This window comes from Acanthopagrus latus, chromosome 15, assembly GCF_904848185.1.
Source record: "Acanthopagrus latus isolate v.2019 chromosome 15, fAcaLat1.1, whole genome shotgun sequence".
NCBI lineage: Eukaryota > Metazoa > Chordata > Actinopteri > Spariformes > Sparidae > Acanthopagrus > Acanthopagrus latus.
The window spans coordinates 261,955-275,414 of NC_051053.1; positions in this window are offsets into that span (position 1 = coordinate 261,955).

Sequence of the window (13,460 nt, forward strand, 5' to 3'; positions counted from 1 at the left end):
ATGTGTTAATATTTCCAAACCAGTAATCAGATAAAAGTTACTTATTCCAGTCACTATGCATTACTATTACTTTTGTCATTTTCCTTAATACGAATATATATTTTGCTTTCTTCTTGCATCTCATGGACTGATGTCATGTATGCAACAAGTCAAGTTTTTCAGCACGAGGACAACTCACGTGTAACACCATGCAGCAACACAAACACAAACAACAATGGAGGGAGAAGAGAGATGTGCATTTTCTTAGCTGAAAATAGTCATTTTGAGTTCTCGTCAGCTAAAGATGAGAATATTAAGGTTCGTTGTACACTCTGTGCTGGCGAAGTACTATCAAGCTTCAAAAACACAACTTCAAATTTAAAGAAACATTTGGAGTGGCAGCACAGTTAAAGGATAACTTTGGTCAGTTTCAACATGCAGCTCTGTTGCTCAAGCTACCCTTGACTTGCCAGTACCGAAGATGCGAACGCTTTTGGTGCAACGCTTACAGGGCTCCTTGAACGGAGAGTTAGCATTGACAGCTAACAGCATGGGATCAGAACTTTATACTGTGTTTTAAGCGTCTTAACATGCTCCAAATCTCACCCGAAAAGTTATGCAACATCAGCAGACACCATACAACACAGCACTGTAGCGTGTATGACTCAAAATGAATTAAAAAGTGGTTAAAACAGTTTGTTTGTGCAAGCTGCTATATGATGGTTTGTTTACATCCCTGTCCTCCAGTAGTCCAAACTAGTCGATCCGTCGAGCATGCTCTTATTCCCTCACTGGCAGAGATGGAAACTTGAATTTTGCAGACAGAAACGTATTCCAGCATTTTCGTGTTTCTGCTCATAACATACATGTCCATGTTACAGCCTGTCATTAGCCATGAGCCTTACAATAGCCTGTTATTAGTCTTGCTTTGCACTGAGAGCTAGCTTGTCTGTGCATGATCGTAGCTCATACAGAGAGGGGACTCCTCAGTGGCAATTGAAACCGTTTCCGAAAGAGAGAGTGATGCAGAGAGTGAACAGGCAGTGGCAGCTTCATGGCCAAGGCCATCTGTGACCTGGTGGTGCTCTTGTGGATGTTGTGTCCAAATGGATAGAGAAGAGGAAAGCCTATGCTGTAAGTAGTGGGACATCATACAGCCTAATGTGTCCCAGGATAGCGCACAGTGTGTCAAAATTGGGCATTGCACAGACTCAAACCATTTTCAGGAAATAGCGCTGCTTCGATCATCACTGACACTCCGCTTTCCTCTGTGTTAGTGCTACGATCATGCTAAACAAGACAAGCTAGCTCCCAGTGCAAAGCGAATAGACTCATAACAGGCTATTGTAAGGCTCATGGCTCATGACAGGCTGTAACATGGACATGTATGTTATGAACATAAAAACGAAGATGCTGGAATACCTTTCTGTCTGCAAAATTCAAGTTTCTGTCTCTGCCAGTGAGGGAGTAAGCGCACGCTCGACAGATCGACTAGTTTGGACTACTGGAGGACAGGGATGTAAACAAACCGGTATGTAGCAGTTTGCACAAACACACTGTTTTAACCACTTTTTTAAATTCATTTTGAGTCATACACGCTACAGTGCTGTGTTGTAAGGTGTCTGCTGATGTTCCATAACTTTTGGGGTGAGATGTGGAGCATGTTAAGATGCTTAAAATACAGTGTAAAGTTCTGACCCCATGCTGTTAGCTGTCAATACTAACTCTCTGTTCAAGGAGCCCTGTAAGGGTCGCGTCTTCCGAGTGGGCTTTGTTTGCTCTCAGCGATGGCAGTACCAGCCAGCCAGCTGATGTAGTAGAGCGAAGCACTCGTGCTGGGGCGTGTGGTTTGACCAGTGTTTGGAGGCAGACAGGTGCAGTTACACTGGCAGCCTTGAAGGCCGGCACTATCATCTTGAATCGGATGCAGGTCACGGATGAGGGGGTCACATGGGAGAATTTGGGTATGTTGAAAACAAGGCGCACTGCAGTGTTCTGGATACATTGCAAGGGTTTAGTCACAGAGGCTGGGAGTCCAACCTAGAGCGAGTTACAGTTGTCCAGGAAGGAGATGACCAGGAGTTGCATTGCATCCTTTTCGAGCAAAGGCCAGATCCTGTGGATGTTGTAGAGGGCAAATGTGCAGGATTGGGCCACAGCAGTGATGTTGGAGGTGCAGGGCAATCCATTGTCGAGGATTATTCACAGGTTCCTCGCTCCTGTTCCGAGATGCGCGTTGCAATTTGGATGTTGGTGGAGGATGGGGGAAAAGAGAGGAACAGTGAGGTGTCATCTTCATAACAGTGGTAAGAGAATCCATGTGATGTGATTGCAGAGCCAAGTGATCTAGTATATAGTGGAAACAGAGGCAGTCCTAATAGTGAGCCTTGAGGGACACCAGTTTCCAGAAAGGGGGTTTTGGACAAAAATCCATTCCATGTGACTTGAGGTGCGATTTGTCAGGTATGATGTGAACCAGGTTAGAGCAGAGTCAGCAATGCAGAGTTCAGCAAGAGTGGAGTGGAGTGGAGGATTTGGTGGTTGACTGTCTCAAACACAGAAGATAAGTTGAGGAGAATGAGGAATAAGAGAACAGGTGGTGGCACGGTTAGACATCACTTGTGTGAGAACATCTTCAGAGGAGCAAGGGCTGAAGCAGTTAAGGCCATTGGAGGTGATGGTTGAGGGAGGGGTTTTCTGGATGGGCATGGGAGTAAATGAGGGGCGAAAATGAAACTATTTTCATGTTCATGCTCAGTTTGTGCACGATCTCTAGACAAATGTGTGCAAAGTGCAAATGAACAAGGACAATCTGGGTACAAGCAGGGTAGTGATTGTATTTGCTTTTTCAAAGAGGTCATCCTGTGAATGAACAGACACAAATTGTGATGACAAAACAATGATTTAAACATTAAACCACAATTTTATATTACACTACACAGTAAAGACTACAGTAAAATCTACTTGCCTGAATGAGAGAAGCACAGGACCAGTCACTCTTATGTAGCCCTCAAATTACACTCCAGTGTCTCATCCTGCAGAATATCCTGGGCCTGACATGTGATAACACAACTCACTGCTGTACTGTTCTGCTTCATGTTGATAGAAATATGTTTTGAACATATTCACTTAATTACACTTGTTTTAGTAACAGAAAACGTATCTGACAACACTGGACTTGCATTGTATATGTTCCACTTGGTTAGATGTCCCATAAGTTAATTATACTGATAAAAAGCAGGCAGTGACCTGTCTGCTCTAGTCACTGCTGGCTTATTTGGAGGCAGGGTCGCCATCTCCCCCTCCTCAAGCACTCTCAGGGGTCATACTGCATAAAGTGGTGGCAAAGGACGAGCCCCAGAGCTTTCTCGACATGTTCAAGTCGACAGTGGTGGCATGTGGCTGGCTGGCAGTGGAGTGGGCCATGCAGTTGCTTCCCTTACTGTCGGGGGAGACCCTGACTGCTGTCCTCCACTTGGGGGAGCTTCTAGTCCGTCAAGAAAGCTGTTCTGGACCAGGTGGGTCTCTCCCCCAAGGATCACTGTCATCAGTTCTGGACTATCCAGCTGGGGTTGGCTTGCCATCCCTTCGTGTTCACCCAACAGCTGAAGGATGCCATGACCAGGTGAAGGAAAATTGAGATTTTCGTCAGTAAGCAGCACTGTAGATTGTTGTGGAAGTTCAGGTTTACAACTGCACATGGCAATTTGTAGGCAACACTGAAATCTGCCATGAATTGTTGGAAATTGAGGAGGGCCTTGCTTGGCACTTGTCCCTTCATGACCTCCCTCCCCCTAATTCTAGGGGAGGCTTTAACATGTAAATGAAAATGCTGTGAGCTATACAACTACAAATCAGGGTAGCAGGGGGAGTTTTACCTCAGGTGAACGGTTTTTTTTAAAAGGTATATTTTTAAGGTATTAACTTCATTTTAAGAAAATCTCATAAATAGATCAGGCCCAGTATAGCCTTTATATTTATTATAGACTCTTAAATTTTAGCTTGAATTGATTTATTTAATGAAAGTATGCTAGATTAATTATTGTGTAGCCTATGTCATTACCAATGGCCACTGTTATGTAAAAAAGGGTTACACAAAATTATTATTTTTTTCTCTCCTGGGAACAAGTTAAAGATAAAATGCCAGTTGTCAAGAAGTTCAAATTTGCATGAAATATTTTGAGATAAATAAGATATTAAAATGTACAAATAATTTGTGTTTAAAATGTGTGACTTAAAATCTAATTTCATGGGTTCTGAATATTTTAAAGAGTTAAACAAGTAATTCTTATTACATGTGAGAGTTCATGACTTTTAAGAGATTTTACACTTCGGGGTAGACCGTAGTGTAAGGGAGAAGAAGCTGAGAGTTAGTGGCGTGGACTGTGGACACAGTGGACTGTGTGTGTCAGTGTTGTGATTTATCAGAACCGGAATGTGAATTTTTGGATGACGTGCTGTGAGTTGGAATCTCCATTGCAGTTGAAGTGTTTGTGTTTTATTGGACACGAAGCAAGTTCAGCTAAACTAGCTAGCAGGAGCTAAGCTAGCTGCACAGCCATTGTTGAGAGGAGGCCTGTGCTGATGGGAGATTTGCTGGGTTGCCATGGAGAGTGTCGCTGATGGAGGCCGCTTCGCTGTCGCAGAGGGACAAGGAGATTTATCACTGGGAGCATTTTGTTTTCACAGACTAACCTCACCCCATGATGAGGCCGTGACCTCCTACTTGCTTGGAGCTATGTCTGCAGGTCCAGATTTACATGTTGCGGATAATGACGCCATTGTGTGTGAGTAACTTTTACTGTTTTGTCATTCCTTGTTTAATTTTATTGTGACTTACATTTTTTTATTCATACCACTCTCGTTTAATTGTTTTCCAGCTGCCTGTAAGACATATTACAAGACAGTACGCAAGAGCTTCAGGTACCAACAACCAGATCTTACAGTGTAGGTGGAAGCTGTGAAGAGTTCAGCTCGGAGTTGATAGAGAAGAAAGAGGGCAACACATCACAGACATCTGCAAAATGGTCCGAATTCAGACAGAATGCCGCCATTGATAGTTACATACAGTTACAGCTCTGAGGTGGCAGACAGACACTTCATCTATCTCTATCTCTATATCTATCTATCTATCTATCTATCTATCTATCTATCTATCTATCTATATATATATATATATATATATATATATATATATATATATATATATATATATATAAAACTCTGGCCACCCAGCCACCCGGTTGCCACCCGGTTGAAGAGATACACCAAGGAGGGAGAGGCCAAAATAAGCTGTTCTCCACTGAACCAGCCAAGGTGTACTCTCAGTGGCAGGGAAACAACAACTGGAGCTGACAACTGGAACAACAAGAGCTGAGGTGGAAAAATACTGTTAAGACATATGGGAAAGAGAGGCATCACACAATACCGATGCCCAATGGTTAGTGGACCTAAGGGCTGACCACAGCAACATCCCAGAACAAGAACCAGTAACCATCTCAATGGCAGACATCCAAGAGAGAGTGTCAAAGACGAAGAGCTGGAAAGCACCAGGCCCTGATATGATCCATACATACTGGCTGAAGAAGCTAACTGCACTCCATGAACACCTAGCAGCACAGATGAACCAGCTGCTGAGGGATGGGACCCACCCAGAGTGGCTAACCCAGGGCAGGACAGTCTTAATCATTAAAGACCCCCAGAAGGGACCCATCCCATCCAACTACCGGACATTTACCTGTCTCTGCACAACATGGAAGGCCCTGTCAGGCATCATTGCGGCAAAAATGAGTAAGCATGTGGCTCAATACATGAGCAAGGCACAGAAAGGAATTGGCAGTAACACCAGAGGAGCCAAGCACCAGCTACTGGTTGATAGAACAGTCGCCCGAGACTGTAAGAAGAGACAGACCAACCTGTGCACTGCCTGGATTGGCTACAAGAAAGCCTACAACTCAATGCCGCACACATGGATACTGGAATGTCTGGAACTGTATAAGATCATCAGGAGTCTAAGGGCCTTCATCCAGAACTCGATGGAAATGTGGAAGACAACCCCAGAGGCCAATTCAAAGCCAATCGCCCAAGTCAACATCAAGTGCAGCATATACCAAGGAGATGCGCTATCACCACTGCTGTTCTGCATAGGCCTGAACCCCCTCAGTCAGATCATCACGAAGACTGGCTACGGGTACCAATTCCGTAGTGGGCCAACAATCAGCCACCTGCTCTACATGGATGACATCAAGCTGTATGCCAGGACTGAGCGAGAAATAGACTCACTGATCCACACCACCAGGATCCACAGCGATGACATAGGGATGTCATTCGAATTGGACAAGTGTGGCGGATGGTCTCAAAGAGAGGCAAGATGATCAGGACAGAGGGGACTGACCTACCAGAGAGCAACATAGGTGATATCCAAGACAGCTACAAGTACCTTGGCATCCCAGAGGCTAATGGAAACCATGAAGAGGCCACAAGGAAGTCAACCACAGCCAAATACCTCCAGAGAGTAAGGCAGATCCTGAAAAGTCAGCTGAATGGTAAGAACAAGGTCGGAGCCATCAACATGTATGCAATACCAGTCATCAGATACACCGCTGAGGGTGAGAAGGGTTATATATATATATATATATATATATATATATATATATATATATATATATATATATATATATATATATATATATAGTTATTATTGGGGTTTAAATTTATAATGACCCAGGGTGACCAATAGTGACAGATCTGCCAATCAATAATGAGTGATCTTGCTTGTTTAAAAGTAGTGGATTCATCCAATGCTTAGTGAGGACATTCAAGCCAGGCCACAAATTCTCTGGCCAGACATGGTTTCACTGCTATTCATGTGCTAATTAGAGCAATTAGCTCGACATATGTCATGGTTTGTTTCTGTCAATATGTAGCACAGACAAATGTGACGTTCACAAGCTGTATATTGTCGTTAACTGCTGAAAATTTCAGAGATTTCTGGGCATTTACGAGGACGAAAATCCCACATTTCATGCATTGCAGGGGCTGGGGAGGAGTGGATCCTCGAGCAGAGCAGTGCAGGAGAAGTTCATTGAGGGACCCCTGATGGGGATGTCAGAGTGGGTGCGCTGACTGCTGGACCTGGTGGCCACAGTTGCTCTCGCGTACGATTACCTCATGGTCCACAACAAGGGCCAGCTCCTGGAGGGTCAGCCTTCGGCTCCCGGCTGCCTGATTCTGGTGGCCCACAGGAGACCCCTGCCACTCCACTCAGCCCCTCCATGCGCCCCGCTCTAATCCTAATCCGCTTTCTCTCTATCCCAGGTTCCAGCCGCTGCTCTTGACCCGGTGAAGGTCTGCTGCAGGTGCGGGTGGCCCGGACACTTCCACCAGGAGTGCCCTGCTCATGGAGGTTGGCCAGGTGATCCGGGTCGCTGGCGCTCCTACACCCTCCTCCCTTGGTCCAGGGTTGACATACAGGGTTCTGGTAAGGATCAAGGGGGTATACAGGCAATGGTAGATTCAGTTGCTGGTGACAAAAAGCCACTGGGAAACTGTTTTCCAGGTGGCTCATTACAACCTAACGACAGAACACTAGACTGGATAACATCCTGGTTCTATTGGCCTGGAATTTCGGGAGGTGTACACCACTGGTGTGTGTCTTGCCCTGAATGCTGGTTAACCAGCCAGCCATCCAAGAGTGCCTTTGCGGCCATTACCACTCATGGAGGTCCCATTTGAGCAGACTGGTATAGACCTCATCAGGCCGTTTCACTGGTGCACAGTCAACGAGGACTAACACAAAATGATACCCCAAAACAGTGCCCCTGTGCACTATCTCTGCAAGGAGTGTAGCATAGGCGCTGTTTCAGGTCATCTCCTGAGTGGGGATCCTGAAAGAGATGCTAACTGACCAGGGCACCCTGTTTATATCACGTACACTATGGGAACTTTATGGGTTATTGGGCATCAAGTCAATTCTGATAATTCGCATATAACACCCACAGACCGACGGTCTCGTCAAGCATCTGAATAAAACTTTGAAGTCCATGACCCTTAAGTTTGTGCACGAGGACAGAGAAAAGTGGTTCTGGAGGAACTGGCGGCCATGCTGGCCAGGGGGGTAATCGAAGAGTCCAACAGTGCCTGGTGTCACCCCATTGTTCTGGTGGCCAAGAGGGATAGGACTGTCTGGTTCTGTGTGGACTATCACAAGGTGAATGATGTTTCACAATTTAATGCCTACCTGATGGTCTGGGTCGACAATCTCTTGGATCAGTTGGGCACGGCTTGTTCATGACACTGGATTTGACCAAGGGCTTCTGGCAAATTCCCTTGTGTCCAGGGTCTAAGGATGAAACGGCCTTCTCCACCCCATATGGTTTGTACCAATTTGTTATACATCCATTTGGGCTGTTCGGTGCCCTGCTTACATTGTCGGTGGAAGCTGTGAAAAGTTCAGCTCGGAGTTAATAGAGAAGAAAGAGGGTAAGACTTATTAGATTAGATCTGTTTCTGGTCTGCTTTTGGAGAAGGCCTGCTTGGATGATGTGATCATCCATAGTGGTGGCTGGGCCGAGCATATGCAGCAGGTGGCCATGATGCTCGATTCACCGGGCTCACGGCATACCCAAAGAAGTGTGTGGTTGGATGGGGGGGGGGGGGGAGGGTACAGTATCGGGGGTACCACTTGGGTGGTGGGCAGCTATCTGGTGGGCAGTTGGTGGTATTACCTACTGGGGTGGCTGTTCATCCTCTGTTGGGACAACGCTCCCCTCCAGTGGCCTCATTGGATGAATGATACCAATGGCCATATCTCCTGCTGGTATCTGGCATTGCAACCGTTCAAATTCAGGGTGGTACATAAACCGTAGGCGCAGATGGCCGTGGCCGATTTTCTCTCTCGCTCCAATGGGGGTGGGGGGGTCTAGCCTAAGGAGTATGGCAGTGGAGGTATGTGAAGGTTAGTGTGGTTGAGGTGTGGCTGTGGGAGAGAGAGAGGTGGGGAGGGCTCAGGAGAGCAGTGCCAGGTGAGTCTCCCTTTAAATGCAGTAGCGTGCTGGACCTCAGATGAGAGATGCATGGGAGATGCTCAGGAGAGCAGACGGGGAAGCTGCACAACAAGATACAGGACAAGACACGTGAGCTGCGCTCAGTCCCCCGCACTGTATTACTGTATATGGAAGTAATTTAAGCAATAAAAAGGCTTAAATCGAGAACTGTGTTCCTAGCGCGTGCTGAGATGGCTCACATTGTCACCAACTGCAATGTTTAATTCCCTAAAGGCATGGTTTGAATTATATGAGTGATCTGATCCCCTAGTTAGGACATGGACTCTTGTCTCAAACTACAGATGTATAGCAATTCAAGTTGCTTGAAATAGCCTTATATAACCAGCTAAGTTCTTACTTTGAAACTAACAACTGGCTCAGTGACTGCCAATACGGTTTTTACACTAAACAATCAACCATGTCAGCATTACTATTTCTCACTGAGCAAATACATGACTCTTTTAACAAAGGTCACATCACTGCTATTTTTATTGATTTTTATTAAGCTTTTGACACAGTGAACCATCAAATCCAGCTTAACAAACAAAATGCTTTCTTTCTATCTGGGAAAAAGGTCAAAATGATCATGCAAGATCCCAAACTTTAGTGTGTCATATGGATGTTCCACAAGGCAGCATTCTTTGGACCCCTACTTTTTCTTGTATACATCAATGAGCTCCCTCAAGTGTCCAAATATTAAAACTGCTTACTGTATGCTAATGATTCTGTGATTTTTCTCTCTGACCCAAATCCTAATATCATAAATTACAAATTATCATCTGATCTTCTTACATGACTGGTTGAAAAAGAACCATTTGACCATCACTGTAAAGAAAACTATGTCAGGCTCAGACAAGGAGAGAGGACTCAGATGCAGAATTGTAGATGTAATGTCAGGTTTTATTTGCTGAATTGCAACTCTTCAGTTTGAATGACAAATCAATAGCTATAAAACACTATGTCAAGACAGACACAACGAACAAGACATGAAACAAAAGAACGGAAAACGCTCCCGAGGGAGGAATCTACACTAATCTTAAATTCTTCGCTGTAAAATTTAAATTGAAAACAAAATCTCTCCGAAGAGGTCTGCACACAGGCTATGAAAAGTATCTATTCTGAATAAGTCAAAAGGTACAACAAAAGGTGCTTCACACGGAGGAAACAAAAGGCTATTAAACTCCTAAACTGAAAATCAAAATCTAACCAGAAATTTATAAACTCAAAAATCAAACAACCAAAGAGAACAATTACAGAAAATAAAACTTGGCAACACTTAACTGTGATACAAGGCAAGACTGTGAACAAGGCTACCGTATACGACAAAAGACGAAATACTTCGGCGACGCAGACAGAGGAAGACAAAGACTCTATACACATGGGGGAGGGGAACACAGGTGAAAACAATCAAGGATCAGGGATGATGTCAGACCAGGGACACAAGAGGAAGGGCAAGTGACCTGAAACGAGAGGAGAGTTACTTTTCAAAATAAAACATGAAATTCACAAGACAAAAACCCAAGACAGGACGTCCCTCACCGCGATGTGACAAACTAAATATATGTACTTTCACTCTCCCAGAAAACGTATTTACTCCACTGATCCTATCACCTTTGCAAGCCAAGATCTTGTCATCACAAAGACCTCCAAATATCTTGGCGTGCTACTTGATTCACATCTTACATGCCTTGACCAGTGGCGGGCTGTGCATTTTACACCCAGGCCTTCACTGGTGTCTTACATGAATTAATCCACCTCTTAATGCCATCATTATGACTCCATGGGTATAGAAACCATCAATATTACACAGAAATACAGCATAACAGGGCGTTGCATCACAGACCTGTTGCAAGAATGAATGCCATTACTAAAGCAAGAAACCCAATTAGGACAATTCAACAAGTCTCTTTTCATTGTAGCCACCGCTGCTGCACATACATCATCTCTTGCAAAAACATCAATATTAACCTAATTAAATGACAAATATATTAAAACATTTAAATGAAATGCATTACTCACCAAAACTACTGATTAATTGTAGGCAAAATACATCCCCCCCGTCTTTCCTCTAGAAAAGCTGAATTAGTCTGTTGTGCGGGTTATCTGTGTGTTTCAGTTCCCACAATATGTCTCTTTCTATTGCCATGAAGGCTAATGCTGAAAGTTGAGTCTGTCCAGTCATGTTTCTGGCATAAGTTTTAATTTACTTCAGGGCATAGAATGTCCGCTCAACAGAAGCAGTGGACACAGGGATGGTCACCGCTACACATGCCAATGTGTACAGCTGCGCCATGCCCACACCCAGATTTTTGTTCTGAAGGAAATCAAGGAGATCAGTGGGACTTTTCCCTTCAAAATCAGTCATGGCATACATTGCAGACAACATGTGAAGTTTTTCCTCACTTGAATCGAGGGTCTAAGGGCAGAGGATGTTGTTCACTGTACGTATTGTAAAGCCCACTGAGGCAATGTGATTGTGATTTGGGGCTATATAAATAAAATTGATTTGATTTGATTTTATTAAAGTCAGTTCTGTTTTTGGCCGGGACAGATTAAACAGTTTTCCGTGACTCTGCGTTAAGCTGGAGAAGGCTGTGAGTTGGATTTTTTTCTGGTATGTCTTGAAATGCTGGAGGTTGAAGAGGGACAGATACATCAATTGTTTGTGGTCTTGAAATTTATTCCGTACCTGGCAAAGAATGTTGTCCGGAATGTTGCTGTGGACTTGGTGGTAGTGTGCGCAAATGTCTCCTTTTGCTGGGCCCCTCCGCGCAGTGGCCTCATAGAGCTCATCAAACCGGCCTCTCACTCACTCAATGTTGTCACAAAAATCCTTCACCCTTGCCAGACACAATTGTGCAGTATTGCAAAAATCACATCTGATTACTCAAAAATGCCATTGAATGTGTGAAGCAAAAAACAAAACTCAAAATCATCCAGATGTGCATTAAATCCATCAGCACAATGCATAGTCCTTGTCATACTCATCATGATGTTCCAGTATGTGGTCAAACAGCTCCTTTAGGGCATCTCTCTTCTCAAACACTGTACTGACCAATCTCGATGTGTATTGCTACCGCGTTGGTGCCACATGAGGTATACACCATTGGCAAATATTGTCCAGTGGTTGCGTGTGCTTAGGAGATCTGGAGAAAAATGCAGCCATGCCATTGAGGTGGGCAAAAAGATCTTGCACATAACGCAGAATCAGTGTGAGCTGCACTGCATTACATGCGTCTGTCATCTTGTCCACCATAACAGTGACAAATGGTGCTTTATTAATCTCCCTTTTTATCTCTTCCCCACATTTCAACAATAGCACTACTCAGGTAATTTTAGAGGTTATTAGAGATAATGCAAGTCTGTGTTGTTTTCAGCAAGGCAAGAAAGAAATAGTTGCCTCTATGGGTGGATCCAGCGCTTTAATCATGTCCTCTAAATGAAAGTTCCTGTTTACCCAAAAATATGACACAATCTATCAGTCTCTTAAGATTTCCCTATTTTTCTTCAGCTTTTCCTTGTTGAGCTCTGATTTCCTAGGCACTTGTTCGCTGAGCTGTAGATCCACTTGGGTTTTCCCAAAAGTTTTCAAAAGCAGCCTGGCTTGTAAGTGTCTGGCTGTTCTTTGGTGTCTCCCTGCTGCCTTGGTTAGACAACTCAAGTTTGTAAACCCATTGTGGCTCCAGACACCAGGTCGATCAGTTGCAAATAACAGGCATTCCCAGTAATACAATTTGCAGTGCTCCTTGGAGGCTGTGAGCCAAGGGTACCACTCATAGTTTCTGACTTGAAAGTGGCGGACAAACCCCTTTCCCACCTGGGAGAGGCTTGCTAGCTTCAGGGTTGGCTGACCGTTCTTCATAATGTCCAGATTTTCTTGAAAAGTCCATCTTGAAAATGGTTTTGTGAGCATATCTGCAACCAAATCAATGTCTTCTCCTCTGTCAGCCATTGTGGGTCATTTAAACAGCTATTAAATCGACTCACAAAATATTTTAGTTTGTGCCAGTAGCTATAGATGGGTTTACCCTAACCCTAACCAATCAAGGACGTGAAAATGCAGATGTCGCTGGACGCCTGCTAGATGGCCTCTGTGTTGCCAACTCGAAATCTGATTGGTTAAAGCAACAGTTTCATTGCCACTTACTTTAGGCTACAGATGCCAGCACTATTGATTCTGAAGGCCTCAAGGCAGACGATGTGGGCTTATCTAAGTAGCTATCTAGCTAGATTTAATGTATTTTCTTACCTTCATAATTTCTGCATTAAATTGTGTCACGTGTGTACGAATGAATGCTATCTTATGTATATGGCCAAACATTTCAATATAAAATGTCAGCTAATGTTAGCCAACACTGGTGCTCAGTTAGTTGTAGAGATACATTTTGACGTCAGTAGACAGTGGTGAATAAGTCCTCAGATCCTTTACGTACCTTT